Below are 19,357 nucleotides of genomic sequence, written 5' to 3' on the forward strand. Positions count from 1 at the left end.
CAAATATGAATTTATATATAGGGGAATAACATACAAATCTGAATATTCATATATGTATATTGTGGCCAGACTGGAAAAAAATTTAAATAATAAACAAGGAAGTGTGTATTTGATCTTAGAAACTAAAAGGAAATTGTGTAGTTTATTGAATTAGAAAATAACATGTCAGAAAATGGTAGTTCCGTAGAAGATGGATTGGAATGGGAAGAAAGTTAAAGTAAAGAAATTACTTAGGAGAGCATTGCAATGGAGGCCTGAACTAAGGTTGTACCTATTTGAGTATAGAGAAGGGATAAGATATTAGAGATGTTATGGAAGTAAAAATTAGATTTAATGGATGTGTGGGATAAGGGACAGTAAGAAATCAAAGAAAACATAAAGGTTAAGAACTTGAGAGATTGGATGAATATTAGAACCTTTGAGAGAAATAGAAGGCTCAGGAGGAAGTAGCATGAGTAGTATGACTGAATGATTAGTGTTATGGAGTAATAAGAGGAAAATTGGAGCATTGTGTTAACATATGGAAGAAGAGTCACTTAAGGGAACTCAGAACATTAAGTATTAAGTCATGTCAAAATTTTAAAATAAATATATAATGGTGGTTAGAAATATACCTACAGAAACTTTCCTCAAGATATTGTTTCCGATTTATATTACTGTTCTTGAAGCACTAATTGTCTCTCATTAATTGTTTTGCCTGACATTGTGTTTCTCTACAACCAATAAATAATATTTGGTGCATTATAGTTTGTAAAGATTCTATTAGATTCAACAAGCATTTACGTGACTACATTGTGGAAGGAACTATATTAGGTACTAAGAATATGTGTCCCTGCCTTCAAGGAGCTTACATTCTATTGTACTATACAAAATAGTGAGATAATGCCTTTAAAATTTTATGAAAATCATCTATAAATTTAAAGCTATTTGATTGTCTTGCAAAGGTGACTGTCCATTGCTCGTCTCCAATGCACAAATATGGTTCTTTTTATTCTAGCCATTGCTAAATAAATTATTACGTTTTCCTACAGAAGAGAGGAGTTAAAATGATTTGAAAACCACTTAAAACTTTTTGGCTTTACATGTAAACATTAAATTTCTCCTCTAAAGATGAATGAGAAATTGACGATTACATAACAACTTGTTAACTGTCATGCACTTAATGAGATCTTACTGGCATAAAAGAGTTAATTGCCTTTTTTAGCATTTTACTTCACTGCCATAAAATTCTTTAAGTTTTCCAAATACCAAGTAGTTATAATTCTGTCTTATAACATAACATATTCTCTTACCTGTCCCTTATAATTCTCTTAGCTTCATATTTTATTATTAAAATGTTCCATATAATTTCTTTGACAAAGAGACCTAATTCAGTTTCAATTGATCAATGATGGACAGAAACAGCTACACCCAAAGAACGAACACTGGAAAATGAATGTAAACTGTTTGCATTTTTGTTTTTCTTCCCGGGTTATTTTTACCTTCTGAATCCAATTCTCCCTGTGCAACAAGAGAACTGTTTGGTTCTGCACACATATATTGTATCTAGGATATACTGCCACATATTTAACATGTATAGGACTGCTTGCCACCTAGGGGAGGGGGTGGATGGAGAGAGGGGAAAAATTGGAACAGAAGAGAGTGCAAGGGATAATGTAAAAAATTACCCTGGCATGGATTCTGTCAATAAAAAGTTATTATAATAAAAAATGTTCCATATAAATATTTCAACAAGCTATAAACAATAGTATACTGATGACAGAATACATTATTATCATCAATAAAAGTGTCACCACATTTTTCAAGCCTGAGATGCTCACTACTGAGTTTAGATCATGGACAGATATCATGGCCTATAGTCTGATTGCCCAAAAATCATTTTGTATTTGTTTTTGTTTTCTTTGGTTGCTAATTTCTAGGTAGAAGTAGTAACTTAATATCTAAATTCCAACTAGGTGACTACATAACGATACAGACCCTTATTCTCTACCCATTCATTTTGATGAGGTTTAGATTTGGGGTACCCAAATGAAATTACGGTTACTGGTGGTCAGGGAGTTAAATAAGGTCTAAATAAGGTCTAGTGGTGCAAGGGTAAGGAGTTCTGAGATTCCTTTCTGGCAGTGCAAGAGTCTCCTGTAAAGGAATTTACAGACCAGAAAACCTAGATTGATAAAAAAGGTTTATTATGGGAATTGGAAGTAAAGTTAAAGTCTAAACTAGTTAAGGAAATAAGTGAGAATAAAGAGAAGGAGCACTGGAAACTATATTCCAGTAGACAGAGGCTCCTTGGGAAGTCAAGCATGGAATAGCTGGCATGTTTGGAACCTCTGCCAAGAGAGGGTTTTAGTTTGGCTCTTTTATAATAGGGGGCTTTGGCTACAAGCTTAAGGGGGCTTGTGGGTGGAGTCCCATGTTGGCTGCTCACTGGGTTTCAGCTAGGGTTAGAATTTGAATTGAATTCAATGGGTTTCAGGACTGAGCTGATCCCACCCAGATAAAAAAGATGAAACTGAGCTTGGGGTGGAGTCCCCTCCCTAAGGCAGAGTCGAAGGAGGTTTTCTCCTTTGTGGATTTTCAATTTTGGGGTTCCCTCTTCATTCTGATACACACACACATACATATCTATCTATAGCTATCCATCAATTCATCTATCCATCCATCTATCTATCTATCTACCTAAAACTATCTATAATAGATAGGCATTTTGAGCAATATGAAGATAACTAAGATATAATCCCTTATCTGAAGAACCTATTAATTACTGAGAACCATGAATGTAATGGAAAGAAAATTTAGAGCAGGTCTCCTTATATTGTAATCACTTAAGATTATTATTTCCCTGACTTCCTCTGACTTGGGGAACAAAATTTGATAGATCAGGTTTAAGGAAACTTTAGAGGATAAGGAGTGTCAGCCAAAGGTGTAAACTATAAATTATTAATATATCAATATGTAAGTGGGGGCATATATACTTTTTAGAAGTTCAGATCCATAATACATCTTGAATCTGAGGTAGTTGTCCCCAGGAAGGCATCAATGAAAGCTGAGGCGTTCCCCCCAGGGAACTATATTACTATGATTCTTCATTTGTAAATTTCAGGCCCTGATTAATAATTTTTCCAGACTGTAATAATAAAGGCAATATTTTTTATTTCCAACCTAGGTTCATCATTCTAAAAGCTATGGACTCCAACAATAAGCTCTTTATAAACAGAAATAAGTATATACAATATTTATGTACTCATTCTTTCATTCAACAATTTTAAAGTATTTAACAAGTAATAACAATATGTTAAGTACTGGGGATTCAAGGGAAGAAGGACTAATTAAGCAATGATAGTACCAGCCCCAAAGGTCATTATTACAGACGAAGGAAGTTTACTACAAAAATACAAATAAATTATAACTTTTTATTCCAAATAATCCTTAGCAAGGTACCAGTAGAAGCTCAATAAACCCTTTTTGAGTGAATGAATATATGAATAAGTGAAAAAAAGGAATATATAGAATATATCAAATAATGGTGATCTCCTTGTGTAGCTAACGGTAAGTCAGGACAAAGAATCCTTTGTAATTCACATAATCTTGGCAATATTGCAGAGAAAGAAAATGAGCTGGGGTCAAACAAAGGCACAGCCCACTTCAGCAGCTAATACAACAGAACTGATAGGCTTCTAGTATTAAGCTTTAACATATTTCTCTTCAATGGAGAACAATTCAGATTTATAAAATAGCACAGCTGTTAGTATCTACTTCCCTCAAAGAAAGAATGACTCATTACCCACTGCTAGTACTGAAAGGTGTGTGAGAAATCAACCTCAGAGAATTGGTGGTAGCCTTACCTTTTTTCCTGCCCAATTTCACCTGGAGGTCATAGATTCAGAGCTGCGATAGAGCCAGAATTCTTTTTGGGTGTACTAGAAAACAGAGAGAAAACTTTCTCTTGATTTGTCATGCCCCTCTACAGGTAGAGTTCTGTGTATCCAGGGTGGGAGCCATTGTAGAGACAACACCACCTTTATGAGTCATATTATATAAGTTCTGAAAAGGATATATATATTTTTTAAATCCAAATAATTTAAAATGGTTCTATCTGTTCTGAACTAAAGAAATCTCTCTTTTGATAGAGCCAAATTCATCTGGCATTCCTGGGACCCATCTCAGCCACTCACCAACTGGGTGACCTTGGAGAAATCACAATCTCTCTGGGCTTCCTTTTTTTTTTCATCTGCATAATAAAGGGGTTGCATTAAATGGGTTTTTAGAGGCCTGGAGAGACTTACACGAACTGATGCTGAGTGAAATGAGCAGGACCAGGAGATCATTATATACTTCAACAACAATACTAGATGATGACTAGTCCTGATGGATCAGGCCATCCTCAGCAACAAGATCAACCAAATCATTTCTAATGGAGCAGTAATGAACTGAACTAACTATACCCAGAAAAAGAACTCTGGGAGATGACTAGAAACCATTACATTGAATTCCCAGTCCCTATATTTGTGCACACCTGCATCTTTGATTTCCTTCACAAGCTAATTGTACAATAATTCAGAGTCTGATCCTTTTTGTACAGCAAAATGATGTTTTGGTCATGTATACTTATTGTGTATCTAGGTTATATTTTGATATATTTAACATCTACTGGTCATCCTGCCATTTGGGGGAGGGGGTGGGGGGGGTAAGAGGTGAAAAATTGGAACAAGAGGTATGGCAATTGTTAATGCTGTAAAGTTACCCATGTATATATCCTGTAAATTAAAGGCTATTAAATAAAAAAAAAAAAAAAAAATGGGTTTTTAGGCCTTTCTAACTCTGAATAGATGACCTCCATGGATACCAGAAAAAGAGGCTGGAGTTTATGCACAGTAGAATCTCTTTCTTATGGGCATAAGTTTTATTTTTAAACCAATTTTGCAAGAAGTTACCATTTTTTTTTTTTTTAAGGGTCATTTAGGATGCATTTAGAAAGCTTATGCTTCCCCCTGCTGGCAGATATTTTGTCATTCCTTCGGGAATCCAAATGCCTGCCATTATTAAGATCTATTCCCTTTTATACTGTATAAGTGATTTCTTTCACTTTCAAAACTAGATTAAAATTGAATTTAAGAGTAATCACTTTGACTTTCACTTAACAAATCACAGGATATGAACAAATAATTCTCAAAAGAATAATGACCAACTATGAACAACCATATTAAAAAATGCTCCATCACTAATATTAAGAAAAATGCAAATCAAAATAATCTCACATTAAGAAAATTGGCATCTATGGCAAAAATTGGAATATTTAATGTTGGAGAGAAATTGGCCTAGTAATGCTTTGCTGATGAACCTAAGAATTAGTTTAATCATTCTGGAAAGCAATTTGGAATTATTCAACAGGGAATAAACTATCCACACTCTTTGTCCCAGATATTCCACTGATAGGTGTGGTGTTCCTTCTTTTGTATAATATATGATGGTTCTCTGGGAGCAGGTTTCTCGGGGTAGGTTTTCTGGAGGTAGCCTTAGTTTCAGTTCAACGTAATAATCACTCCAAATGCAGCCAGGAGTTAAAAGTTCAGATCTTTTATTGCTTCCTCCAAAATAGCCCATTTAATTTTCTTAGAGGCCTATCTCTCTGCTTGGTTCCAAGAGCTCTTGTAGCTTGTCTTTTGCTTCTGCCAGCTTCTGCCTCTAGCTCAACTATGACCCTTGGCAATCTTCCTAACTGACTCTCACTCTGTCAATCTTCAGAAGTGACTTCTAGGTAGCTCAACTCCTACTCGTGGCTTCTTCTGAACTGACTCTGACTGACTCATTGAAGCTCTGGTGTAAAAGGTTGACACCTCCTCTGAGACTGGGATCATGGGAGGTGTGAATTCACAAAGTTACAAAGTATCTCCTATACTTGTGAACTCCAATGTGTGAGCTAATATGTGAATTCTTAAAGGTGCAAACATTTTTCTATCAATATTAGTGAATTAACACCTTGTAAGGATTTGCTTTAATGTGTGAACCAATTAAGCATTGTATCAATTCCATTGAGTTAACAGATAGGCACACACCCCAAAGGACAAAGTAAAACTTCCCATATATATTAAGGTAGTTAGAGTGACCATTTTTGTTGTAGCAAAAAATTGGGAATTAAAAAAAAAACGTAGTATTCCATCAACTGCGGCACGACTAAACAAACCATAGTATATGAATGTAAATGAAATAGTATTATGATGACAAACACATGATAAATACACAAAAGCATGGAAAATGCAAATGAATGCAGAATAAATTAAGCAGAGACAGAAAATCATATACTGAACCGAATCAATATAAATCAAAAGAACAATCACTTCAAAACAATTGAAAACTGTAGTTAAATGATAAAGAACAAGAGAATTGAAAAGACATCTCCCCTTGTTCCTTTGAAGAGTTGTGTTGGTGTTGAGGTTCAGAAGGAGAAGAGATTCTAAAAGGTTGGGGTCATAGCCGAGTGTTGCAAGGTATCCCAAAAAATTGTGCAGGCTTGAACCCATTTCCAAATCAAGGGGCAAAGTTTACTAAGATTGTAACACCAATAGAAGCAGACTAAGTTCCAAAAGAATTTAGCAAAGAACCAAAAGAAAGAAGACAAATTTCTCCAGTTCATTTAGTGATATGCTAAATTTATAGCTCACAGGTAGATTTGAATGGTGGTATATTCATTATTTTCTCAGGAACTTGGTTTTCACTGACCAAAAGATTATCTCAAGGTCACTAATGTTTGTAGGACTTTTCTAAGACCAGATGACTTTAGAATCATTGACAGACAGATTGTTAGAATAATAGCACTCCAAGGTCAGAGGACCTCAGGATCCCTAATAAATCTTCTCTAAAGTCTAAAGGAAGAAATATTATTATATTCCTAGGCCGGAAGATTTTTATAATCAATGAGGGACAGATTGTTAGAACAATAGCATTCTATGGTTGGGGGGACTTCAGGATTAATGATTCTAAAGTCAGAAGACTTTAGAATCATTGACAGATGGTTAAAACAGAGGCACTCTAAGGTCAGGAGACCTTAAAATTATTTCTATATTTTCCCGAGAAGTTGTGCCCTGTCATTTTTCCCCTCTCAAGAAGTTTGAACACCAAATTCAATTGGGACAAAGGGATGGAGATCTCATCTTCTGGAGTGCTTCATGATAATAAGGGCTGTAGAGCTATCCCTGCTTAGTAGGCTCCAGACACATGGTAGGTAGAGAGGGTAGACACATGTTTTGAAATGATGGTAGCAGCATCCAGGAAGTGCTGAATGTCAGAATCAGGTATCAAATGATATTCAGTTGATGAAGTAGTTGGAATTTCATGGCTTGAAGTCAGGAAGAAACAAATCTCACAAGTAGGTTAAAAATGCAGGTCCTAAACATAAGCAAAAAAAAAAAAAAAAAAAAAAAGAATAATTAAAAGTGGAGTTAGTATGGGCTTTACTAGGGACAATAACTAGAAACTCCACCCAGAGGAAGTCTTGGGGGAGTAGGTAAGGCTTTCACAAATGTTTCATAGGATTGCTTTTCCTAGAGTAAATACCAAAGAAAATTTTCAGGTGGTTCTGTTTAAAAGGCATTAAGCATTGAGTAGAGAGGATGACATACAGAGTGGAGATAATAATTAATTTTAAATGGGTTTGATCTTCTTTAGCAAAAACCTCTGAGCTTTTTCAGTCTTACAAGGAAAGGATTTTACCCAATTAGTAAAGGTGTCAACAAAAATCAAAAGCAGTTTGAAGTTCCTGAGAGGGGGGATGTATAAAATCTATCTGCCAGTCCTACCCTGGGTGTGTAAGCCTCCCACATGTGGGGTGGGGAGATAGAGAGTTTAAAAGTCCTTTCAGGATTTAGGATTCACAAGGCATTGGAGAATATCTTTTCCTCAAATAAGTACCTTAGTGTAGGCCAAAAAGAAGTTTCCACTGGTTTCTGGGATTAAAAGTTAGACTAAAGGTGTTTGAAATCACCCAGAAGGAAAAAGAATGTACCCCTAGGAGGGGTGTGGGGAGGTGGGGAATTAAAAGTAACATGGTCAGGGCAAACAAGTAGCAGCACAGGCAGCCGAATCTGCAAGCCTGTTTGCCTCAGCCTGGAGTGAATCTCTCTTCCGGTGTCCTTTACAAAACATAGCAGAAACCTCTTTAGGTACACGGACATCAATAATTGTAGAATTTCCCCTGAATACTTAATGGGAAAATCTATTTATTTATTTCAAAAATCCCCTTGCTTTCCATATTGCCCCATGAACATGCAAAACATGAAAGGCATATTTGGAGTCAATATAGATGTTCACTTGTGTTCTTTTCCCCAATTCTAAAATTCAGTGAGGGCAAACATGCTCTGAACCCGGTGGCGCAGATTAGAACCTCCAAAGGTTGGCCTACAGTGAGTTTAGAGGCTTCCTTAGAAGCACTGTGGCACCTGGTCTAAGGCAGGAGGGTCACCCCCAAAGACAACAAGTTTCTTAGAGAAGGAAGCAAGGGGTCAAGGATATGGTCTCAGGGACTGAGTCCTAGGACCTGGGCCCACCATTCGTTAATATACAGCATAAAAGCTTTAGGTAGGGCTAAGGCTGGGGCAAGAGACTGGTTTAGCTAAGTTTAGGGTCTTAAAAGCCTTGGGCTGATCAGGGCCCTATTCAAGGGGAATTGTGTCAGGTCCTTGAATAGAATCACAGAGGGGCTTGGCAATAACTAACGATAGGTAATCAGATTTTATAAAAATCCAGCCGTGCCTAGGAAAATATGAAGCTGTTTCTTTGAGGAAGGTTCAATCAGCAGTTAAGATTGCTTCCTCTCTGCTATGAGGGAATAGGAGGTGGGAGTTAATTCATGGCCCAAGTACTTAACAGATTGATTGGCAATGTGGGCCTTTAGACAAAGAAACTTCATAGCCCTTGGGGGCCTAGAAGTTAAGAGTTTTTATGGCTGAAGCCAGAGCTGCCTCTGAGGTTACATACTGGATAGCCAGTGCCTCTTCAAATATGTGAGGGATCTCATAGAAACCCTGAACTACTTCCATGTTATGGATATGACTGTGCATATTAATTGGTGGGGGTTGTGTTCCCCTGGATTTGCCCCCTTCAAAGGTAAAAAGAAATTGTGGGTCTTTATGCAATGATTTGCAAAAGAAAGCATCTTTAAGATCTAAGGTAGAAAACCATTGTGTCCTCCTGGATACTTATACTAGGCTCATGGCTTCTACTGACCATTTGCTCGAATTATAGAAATTTGCTATAAGAGGAAAAAGCAGGAACATGATTATAATAGCATCAAAACAAGTTCCTTCAGACTTCAGCCTGAGAGCAAATACATGACAGAATAAAGCATCCTTAGATATGTTTGAAATCAAATGTCATTTCTATTCAGTAACAATTCTACATCATAGCCAGACTCAGGAATAATCAGGTGGGAAACAAAGAAACAGAACTGGGAAACTGAGTCAGAAGGATTTGACCTTGAGCAGAGGCTAAAGTTGTCCTCCCAGCTTTTGCCCAGATAAGACTCCACCTATGATAGTTCAGGAAGGCAACCTTCTGAGAAATTTATGGGATTTCTCTCCAGTGGTGGGCTACTGACTTAATAATGAGGCAATCAAATTCAAAACTTAAACGAATATCAGTTACAATCCCAAGATTTTTATCTCTAATAGCAAATTCTGCTAATTGCAGTTTAGGGATAGATTCGTTATTTTTAAAAGTTTACCAGGACTTACACACATAGGAGATTTTGTTTAACATGTTTTATATATTTAAACTTATCCTAGTGCAAAGGATCATTCATTAAACAAGCTTATAGATTTTTAGTAAACACATTCCTTGTTTAGGAATTACACAACCTAAACAGGCTCATTTATCAGGGCTGAAGACCTTGTTTACCATGATGGTTTCGAGAAAACTGGCAAGCTTACAAATTAGGGCTGAGCTTGCTATTGCCCACCCCAACTATTCTTAGTGTTTTCTTAGGCTGTGCTGTTTGATACCTCACCCTACTCTGTGAAAGGGGGAAAAAAGAGTGCTGCATATTTCATACTTGCAGGTGAACTGATAAGGCTTTCATCTCATTCTTCTTGTTTCCCATACAGTAATTACCAATTTTAGGTTTAACATAACTCCAAATAACTTAATTAACAATTTTAGAACTTTCCTGAGTAATAGACAAGTTTTTCTTAGCTGTAATTCCTATTCCCTTATATAAGTTTTCCCTTTGGTTTAGGAAGAAAACAAGAAAATGCTTAAAATTGAGGTAGAGCAGATTTTAAAATTAACTTAACTTTAGTTAATGAGATTCCCTAAATTCTAATTAAATGTTTTAGACAAACTGAATTGCCATTTCATTATTTTCCAATTCACACAAAACATTTCTCTTTCTTGAGTCAGGAAAGGGTTAAAATGACAATTATTATTATTATTATTATTTTTAACTGACGGGACCCTCAGAAGTCTGCCTCTCAATAATTCACAAGCTGGCTGTTTGTTGCCACTCTTTAAAGTAGTGACAAACTGCTTTTCTGTTTTCCTAAAAGTCTCAAAACTCTGAAATCTTCTAACACTATCAGTGCAAATAGATTACAATTTACATATCCCATTAGTGGGCTTTGATTAGAGCTCCTTTAAAACTGCTTTTACTATCAGATCTCAAATAACAAATTTCACTGAACTGAATATGTTTTCTTTCTCTCCCTCTCACCCCTTCCTCCATGTATTCTTGCTGTAGTCAGGGAAGGAGGGAGGGGAGAAGAAAGAAGAGACTCTCTTTCCTCTCTGCACTATCCTCCTACTCCTGGGGAGGCCTTAATTTAGTTGAATTTTCTTCCAAATTACCTTACATAGAAATCATTTATCTCAACAATGACACTATGTTAGTCACATATAAAAACCCATAAAGTTATCATATATGAAGTAATTCTATCCAACAAAGCAGTTAACAATCATATAGCACTTTTGCAATCATGTAGTCTTCACAACAGCTATTATTTTTCTTTACAAATCAGAAAACTGGGCAGAGATAAAATAATTTGCCATAAATTACATAGCTAATACATATCCACAACTGAAACAGAGAATGGTGGGCTTGCCAAATACAGAGATTGGCTTTCTCATCTCACACTGCCATTCTAGGTGGTGACAGGGGCATCTGGATTCTTCACACACAGTTGCTGCACAGAACCTGCTGAAGGCTGGGGCAGCTGGTGCCAGGATCTCCCCTTGATGGTAGTTTTAGGTGCTAGGGCTCAGGGAATACTGACCATGGGGCCTGACACCCATTCCATCCCCAATCCCCCAAGCTGGGCTGGGGAAGTATTTGGGCAAGGTTGTGTGGGGTCCCTATGTTGTTGTTGCTTCCTTGATTTCTACAGGGGAGGCATTCCCTACAGTATTTTAGTTTTCTCTTTTCTTAATCTGATCTGTGATGAGAGAAGTTAGTAAAATACAGGGTCTTAGGCCGTGTTGATTTTGTTAGCAATGCCCACAACTGAAATGTACTCAGGACTCAGGACAAGATAGGAGTAAAGGAAGGATTAGTGAAAAGTTGCTATTTAGTTTTTTTTTTTTTTTTTCTTCTTTCAGAATGAGGTAAATTCCTAGAATTATCCCCAATGTTTCAGGAATTTTTCTTGCAATCTTAAAATAACATTTCCAAATTTCTTAATTATTGCTCTCAAAACTTTAAGAATCTGCTAAAATGTTATTTTAATTTTAACTAGTTAACCTTATTTCTGTAGCTCTCAGATTAGCTAGAGCTGAGGTCCACAGGAAAAAGTTATGCTTTTTTCCTTTTTAAGGTGGGAGTCAAGGATGTTAAGAGATCTTTCCCAGCATTCTAACTACAGCATAGTTCTTCCTTACCAGCTGCATTTTAAATCTTTCCAGGTAACAGAATCTAACAAATATGACAACCATCCTGCACAGAGATGCAGACACAGACAAAAATGACATGGAAGAGGACTTTCTGGTCTTTGCCAAAAGCCATCTATAGCACTTCATCTCTTCTGGTGTTCCAGAAAGGGTGAAAAAGTGGCAAAGATTCCCTAGGAACTTTGTCAAAAATTGCAAGAATTTCCAAGTCTGGGCATCCCCAATCAAAGAAAATTTACTGAGATGGAGCTCACAACAACCTACTCAAGCCTTCTCCCACTGGCTTGGGGTGTCCTAGCTATAGGTTTGAGGGAGAAACTAAATGGGGGACTTATCTTGACAAGGAGGGAATCAAGCCAGGGGAGGCCAGACTTTCCCTGTACAAGGCCACCAAATGTTGAGGTTCAGAAGGGGAAGGGACCCCAAAAGATTGGGGTCACAGACCAGTGTCACAAGGTGTCTCAGAAGAATTTGCAGGGATGAATACAGAGAGCATTGGTAAGACTTACATGAACTGATGCTGAGTGAAATGAGCAGAACCAGGAGATCATTATATACCTCAACAATGATACTGTATGAGGATGTATTCTGATGGAAGTGAATTTCTTCGACAAAGAGAAGATCTAACTCAGTTTCTATTGATCAAGGATGGACAGAAGCAGCTACATCCAAAGAAAGAACACTAGGAAATGAATGTAAACTGCTTGCATTTTTGTTTTCCCTCCCGGGTTATTATACCTTCTGAATCCAATTCTCTCTGAGCAACAAGAGAACTGTTTGGTTCTGCACACATATATTGTATCTAAGATATACTGTAACCTCTTTAACATGTATAGGACTGCTTGCCATCGGGGGGAGGGGGTGAAGGGAGGGAGGGGAAAAATCAGAACAGAAGTGAGTGCAAGGGATTAATGTAAAAAAATTACCCTGGCATGGGTTCTGGCAATAAAAAGTTATTAAAAAAAAAAAAGAAAAAGAAAAAAGAAAGCCAAAGAAAAAAAAAAAAGAAAAAAAAAGAGAGTTAGAACAAATGTAATAAAGAACTCACATTTTTATAGTGAAAAAAAAAAAAAAAGAAGAATTTTCAGGCTTGAACCCATTTCCAAATCAAGGGGCAAGGTTTACTAAGATTGTAACACCAATAGAAGCAGACTAAGTTCCAAAAGAATTTAGCAAAGAACCAAGAGAAAGAAGACAAATTTATCCAGTTCATGTCACTGATATGCTAATTTTATGGCTTACAGGTAGATTTGAGTGGTAGTCTATTCACTATTGTCTCAGGAACTTGGTTATCACTGACCAAACAGATTATCTATCTCACAGTCAGTAATGTTTGTAGGACTTTTCTAAGGGCAGAAGACTTTAGAATCATTAACAGATTGTTAGTATTCTAAGGTAAGAGAACCTTAGGATGCCTAATTTATTTTATGTAAAGTCTTAGGGAACAAATATTTTCATATTCCTAGGCCAGAAGATTTTTACAATCGTTGAGGGACAGAGTGTTAGAACAATAGCACTCTAAGATCTGGGGGATCTGGGGATCACTGATTCTAAACTTTAGAATTATTGACAGATTGTTAGAACAGAGGCACTCTGAGGTTGAGCCCTAAAAACTATTGCCATATTTTCCCTAGAATCTGTACCCTATCATCAGCAGGTATAAAATATTGCATGTACTATCATATTTCATAACGTATTGTTCTGTTTTGCTGGGATTTTTTTCTTTTCCTCCTCATTTTTCTCCCCCCACCTCCTTATTCCGCTCTAATTCTTTGTTGTAGGGAATGGCTCTCCATAGGGAAGGGGAAGAAGGAAAAATCTAGGAAATATAAAAACAAAAGATATCAATAATCTCCCTCTGGAAATTCTCTGTTGTGGATATTTAATAACTAGCAATGCTAGCATTGCTATATTATATAGTGATTAAGGCAGAAATAAGTTATAATTATATATCATTTATAAATGTTTTATTTTATAAATATAATCATAGTCACAAGTACTTCAGGCAATGACAATAGGTTTATTTTTTACTATGACAATAGAATTACTCAAGATTACTGTATTCCATAATGCTTAGAGAGAATGTTAAAATTTAAATTCAAATGTAAATGTAAATATAAAAATCATTAATGAAAAACAATACTATTAATTCTTTAATAGTCTAGAATTTGTTGTGGATTTTGCCAAATACTTTAAATTATGTAGGGAAAAATTTTCTCAAATCATTAATATTTCATTAGCAAAAAATTTAAAAGACCCTGTTTTGTCCTAAAAGAGCATTTTAAATGTTCCTTTTCTTCTCTTAATTTCCAATTTTAAATCTCTTCTTTACTTTGTCTTGCTCTCTCTATTGTTGTCCTCCATTTTCCTTTTCTTTCAGATTTATTGGTATAGGGAAAATTGAGAAAACTAGGAGTTCCTCCTCTGATAATCTTGTAAATTAGTCAAATTTATTTAAGGGAGCAGACATATAAATCTAGCTCAGTATATTATCTCTGAGAATAGCGCCAGTGTCTGGTCTCATCTTCCCTTCCTATTGGGGGGAGAAGACAAAAGAGATGCTTATCCTTATCCTCTGTGAGACAAATTTTGGCAGCATGACTCTAATAAAACAACAACATTCCCTCTCTACACACATACACACAAACACATATATGCATCTTTCTATACAAGGTGAAGGGCAATACCATATAAATAAACATCATTTCTTTACAAGGTTGTAACTCCCCTAGGGGAGTCTCAGCCTTCCTGATAAGTCAGCAGGTGTGACAACCTGTGTTGTAATTAAAGCAGCTATACTAGTAGCAGAGATATCTGCACACAATAGCAAGTTGTTTATGTGTTCCTGCATGCACAGTATATAGTTAGTACATGTGCACTGTGCTACAATTACATAAGTGTATTAGGGTATATAAGGCTAAAGGAATTTTGAATAAACGAACTCCTGTTTTGACCATCTTTGTGAGTTCTGCCCCTTCATTCCTCACCCATGAAGAGGATTTGGTTTGGTACTGAAATCCTCCAGTGAGCAGGTCTGGAAAGAAATGGAACATGATTGCAACACTATGGAAAAGAACATCCTTGTTTGTGACCGAAGTGAATTGTAGAGTAGAGCAAAGCAATGAGGAACTGAGCAGTTATGGTATTTGAGGGAACCTCTCTATGTATGCTAAAATTCCCTGGTATGAAGACAGGAATTAATAGTAGAAAATGTGAATTGGGCACTAAACTTATAGGAGAGAGAAGAAGAATGTCAAGGAAGTGGAAGTTGGTAGATAATGGCCTGTGATGACCGCGTTTAGCACCCAGAGTATATTAAAATCAGCTGGAGTCAGAATAAGGGAAAACCCTTGATCTTTATTCTCTGTGGAGGTCAAGGGGAATGGCGAAGTGAGAGCAGTCACAACAAGAATCCGGCCAGCAGTGCTTTTGGCCCCCCCACTCCACTCACCAAATCCTCTGCAATCTCCTATGCACACACCCAACTTGCACAGAGAGTGGAAGGGGCCATTCTTTCTCCAAGCATATATTAATAGAGTATTGTCCAATTGCTAATCATCCTCAAGTGCTTGGGACCTCAGTGCTAGGAGAGCTTCAAGAGTTTCAGCTCATTACAAAGGCCGCTACTTGTATTAGCATTAAGACAGTAAGTAATTAAGTAAGTAGCATTTAGACAGTGTGAACCTCAAAAAAGGAAAGAGGTTGTTAAAAGAAAATGGTAGAGATGGTCTGTAAGTGGCAATGAGAAGGAAAGATAATTGACTCTCCAACCAAGACCAGTAAGTTAAAAGAGTTATCAAAGAAAGCACAGCCAGTACTGAACAGGGTGATTAGGAATGTCATGTTATCAAGAAGAAGCAAGATCTCAGTGAATTTCAGAATATGGAAGAAATGAGAGAAGAGATTTAAAATAAGGGAAAATGTGTTAATTTTTATAAATGTTTTATCCTAGATCCCACTCCTTTTTAAAAGGTTAATTTTAAAAGTATTAAACTATACATACTTCCATTTTATTAGAAGAATATATATCACAGTTAATTGATGGAAATAGAGTTAGAAAAACAATTTAAATCTTGTTTCTGTTTTATATTGTATGACTAAGTTAAATAATTTTTCAGTCTCAGGTCTCTGAGAATAACCATAGATTATAGTGAATATAAATTCAATGTATGTAAAGCATACATATACATAAAATAATATTAACTCTCATTTAATTGAGTATTTTTTGCTAGCTTTACTAGCTTCTTACTAACATTGGCATTTTTCTCTTTCTTACAGATCATATCCAAGACCTCCAATTATTTATACAGCCTATATCTGGGAACAATAATTATAGAGAAAACATTTTCATACATAGACAAGTGGTAGTGAAGGTGATACAACTTCTAAGGGAAATACAGTAGTAACACTGGTCAATGATAACCAAATTCCTGAGTCAATAGTGAATAGATCACCCCTCAAACCTACCTGTAAGCCATAAAATTAGCAAATAAGTACCATGAAGATCTGATCTCTCTAATGTTGTCCTATAAATTTATCTTGGTTCTTTGCTAAATCTTTTTGGAACTTAGCCTGCTTCATTCGGCTTTACAATAAACTTTGCTCCTTGACTTGGAGATGAGTTCAAGCCTTTAAATTCTTTTGAGATACTTCATAACACTGGTCTTCGACTCCAATCTTTTGTATTCTCCTTTTGAACCTCAACATTAGCATAGGATTCTAACTCCTTCTCTCCTCACCAGCAATTACATGATAAGTTGTCAACATCCCTTCCTCAACTTGGTATTCTGAAATCAAATCTTTTTCAATTGCCTCTCCTCGTTATTTCTAAGGTAAAATTTCCTTGACTATCTGATTTGCTGGAATGGATCTTTTATTAATTATTATTATTTTTTAAAAAATCTAGTCTTGGGCTAAAATATTTGTAAAATCTATGATTCTGTCAATGTGGTCCCTTCTTGGTACAGGCAACTTTTCTATATGTACCCAACCCTTCCCATGCTACCACCATCCCAATTCTTTTCTCAGTAATCTATTCTTAGCTATTGGCTCCTTCCTAGATGCTTAAAAATATTATCATTTTTTTTAAATCCTTAAAATCTCTTTTCTTTTTGGGACTATCTCCACAAACTACTGTCCTCTTTTCCCATTTATAAATGATCTCTGAGAAAGCTGTCTATACTGGCTGCATCCATTTTCTCTGCTATTACTCTCTTCTAAACCCTCTGAAATTTGGCTTCCAGTATCATCATCCAAATGAAACTATTTTCTTTAAATTTATCAGTGATCTTTTAAGTTAAAAAATCTAATGGCTTTTCCTCAATATTATTTTTTCTTGATCTCTCTGCACTGACACTGTTATTAACAAAAATCCAGTTTTATCAGGTTCATGGAACCTTTCTAGCATGAGAGAACCAATAGATCTTGCATTTTGCTAACTTAGCCTTCAATAGCTTCTATCACAATAGCAGGGAAAATAATCAGCATAACCATGCAAGAAACAATTAAATACATTAAAAATTATATAGTTATGTCAGTAGATGCAGAAAAAGACCTTTACAAAATAAAATATTAATATTAAAATGAAAGGATAGGTTTTAGAAGGGTCCTTTATTATATGATCAAAAAGCATTTATCAAGAACTTGCTAGTATATTTGTAGTTATGGAAACACTGGTGCTTATAGCTTTATTAGTCTTATGGACTTCCCAAACTGGTACAGAAGAGAGAAAAAAGTGTAGTGGTATTAGATTATATGGATAGTAGACTACATGAAGATTTTGAAGGGATGAGAGAAGGGAAAATGGTTGGTCATTGACCTCCATGTTACCAGGTTGTAGGTTGTGCTGATCTAAGCATCACTACTTCCCATCAAACATGGGGTTTATAGGATAATAAATTACTTGAGCCAAAACCATTCTTTTATGAAGGCATCCTAGGCCATTTTTTGATTGTTATAGCCTTTTATCATTGAATGTGTGTTGCCTCAGACAAACTGAGACCTGGGAAAGACCTTTGGACCCTTTCCAGTCATCCTGATCTAGGTCTTACTATTGAATGAGTGTGGAGGAGAGAGAGGCTGATGATTTTGCACAGTCCTGCCTCACTTGAATCCATTCACTTGTAAGTCAAGATGAACAACAAAAGCAATGATATTTAAATAACTTTTTAAGGATAAAAGTTTCCTCTAATAGATATGTTATGTTGTAGTAACTTTTTATATCCACTGCTTTTGAGACTTGATGATTGCATTTGTACCCTTCCTCTCTCTCCCTCAGTTAATCAAGCACAATTATTTGCTCCAATCCAAGCTTTATCTTCTGTGGTAGGGATGCAAATAAACCAGTACTTTGATCTTAAAAGTGGTAGAGATCAATGGCTCCCAGGAATTAAATGTTCATGCCTGGTGCTCTGTTATGGGGCAGAACTCTGAAACAAGGATTTTTACAAAGTGTAAGTCTGTGGAATTGATAAAGACAATGGTTTTCTAGTTTAGCATGGTGCTTAATAGTTCTCTAGTTCAGTACATGTACTTAGTACTTAATATAGTTCTACAGGATTCACACCTAAGATTATCTGACTGAGAGACAGATTCATTCCATCCTCCACCTTTGTGGTGGCTGGAGGCTGAAGCACAAGCCCTCGGCCTCAGAGAGATTCATTCATTCCATCTTCATCAGCCCCATGGCAGCTGGCATGTCCTCTTGTACTTCCCCCACTGAGACCAAGGCCCTCTGAAAGGCTCTCCCGAAAGCTGGCCCAGTGACAGGCAAGGACACTAGATTGTGAAGGAGATAATGAAGGATTTGGACTCTTGAGTGTTCTCGTGGTGATTACTCTACTGAAAAGAAGGCTGTCCCAGAGACCTCCAGAAAACAAACAAGAATCTTACAATGCTCAAGCTGATTTTTTTCCTTTATAGATTAAGTTTTGGGCTGGGTACCCACTTTCCATAGGATCAGTGAGTGAAAAAGAGCCCTCCTCACAAGACCATCTTAATGTAGAAAAGAACAGTCCAGAACCTATTTGTACCTACAAGTTAGAGGGAACTTAGCTCCTGATTTTCCCTTGTTAATTGCTAAAACTTCTCTTTCCTAAAAACCCCATATGCATTTAGCCTTGCTGTTAACAGAGTAATAAAACCTTTGCATCTACATCTGGAAAAGGTCTAAGCCTACAAATTTTTTGGAGATATCTAGAGACATAGACTGCAATCCCAACATACTTTTGGGGCCAATTCTCCCAAATCCCAAAAATAAATCCATTTTGTATATAGGAGATGGGGTGACTAATGATACTGAGAAGGTTCTAAATAAATGTTGATTGCAAAGATTTATTAAGATTTAATAAGATTATTATTAAATAATTAATATTATTAATATATTATTATTAATTAATATATGATAATTATATACAAAATATATAATTATATGTTAATAATTAATATTAATAAATATCTTAATAATAGATTTAATAAATAAACATTA

Source organism: Sarcophilus harrisii, chromosome 4, assembly GCF_902635505.1.
Source record: "Sarcophilus harrisii chromosome 4, mSarHar1.11, whole genome shotgun sequence".
NCBI classification, from domain to species: Eukaryota; Metazoa; Chordata; class Mammalia; order Dasyuromorphia; family Dasyuridae; genus Sarcophilus; species Sarcophilus harrisii.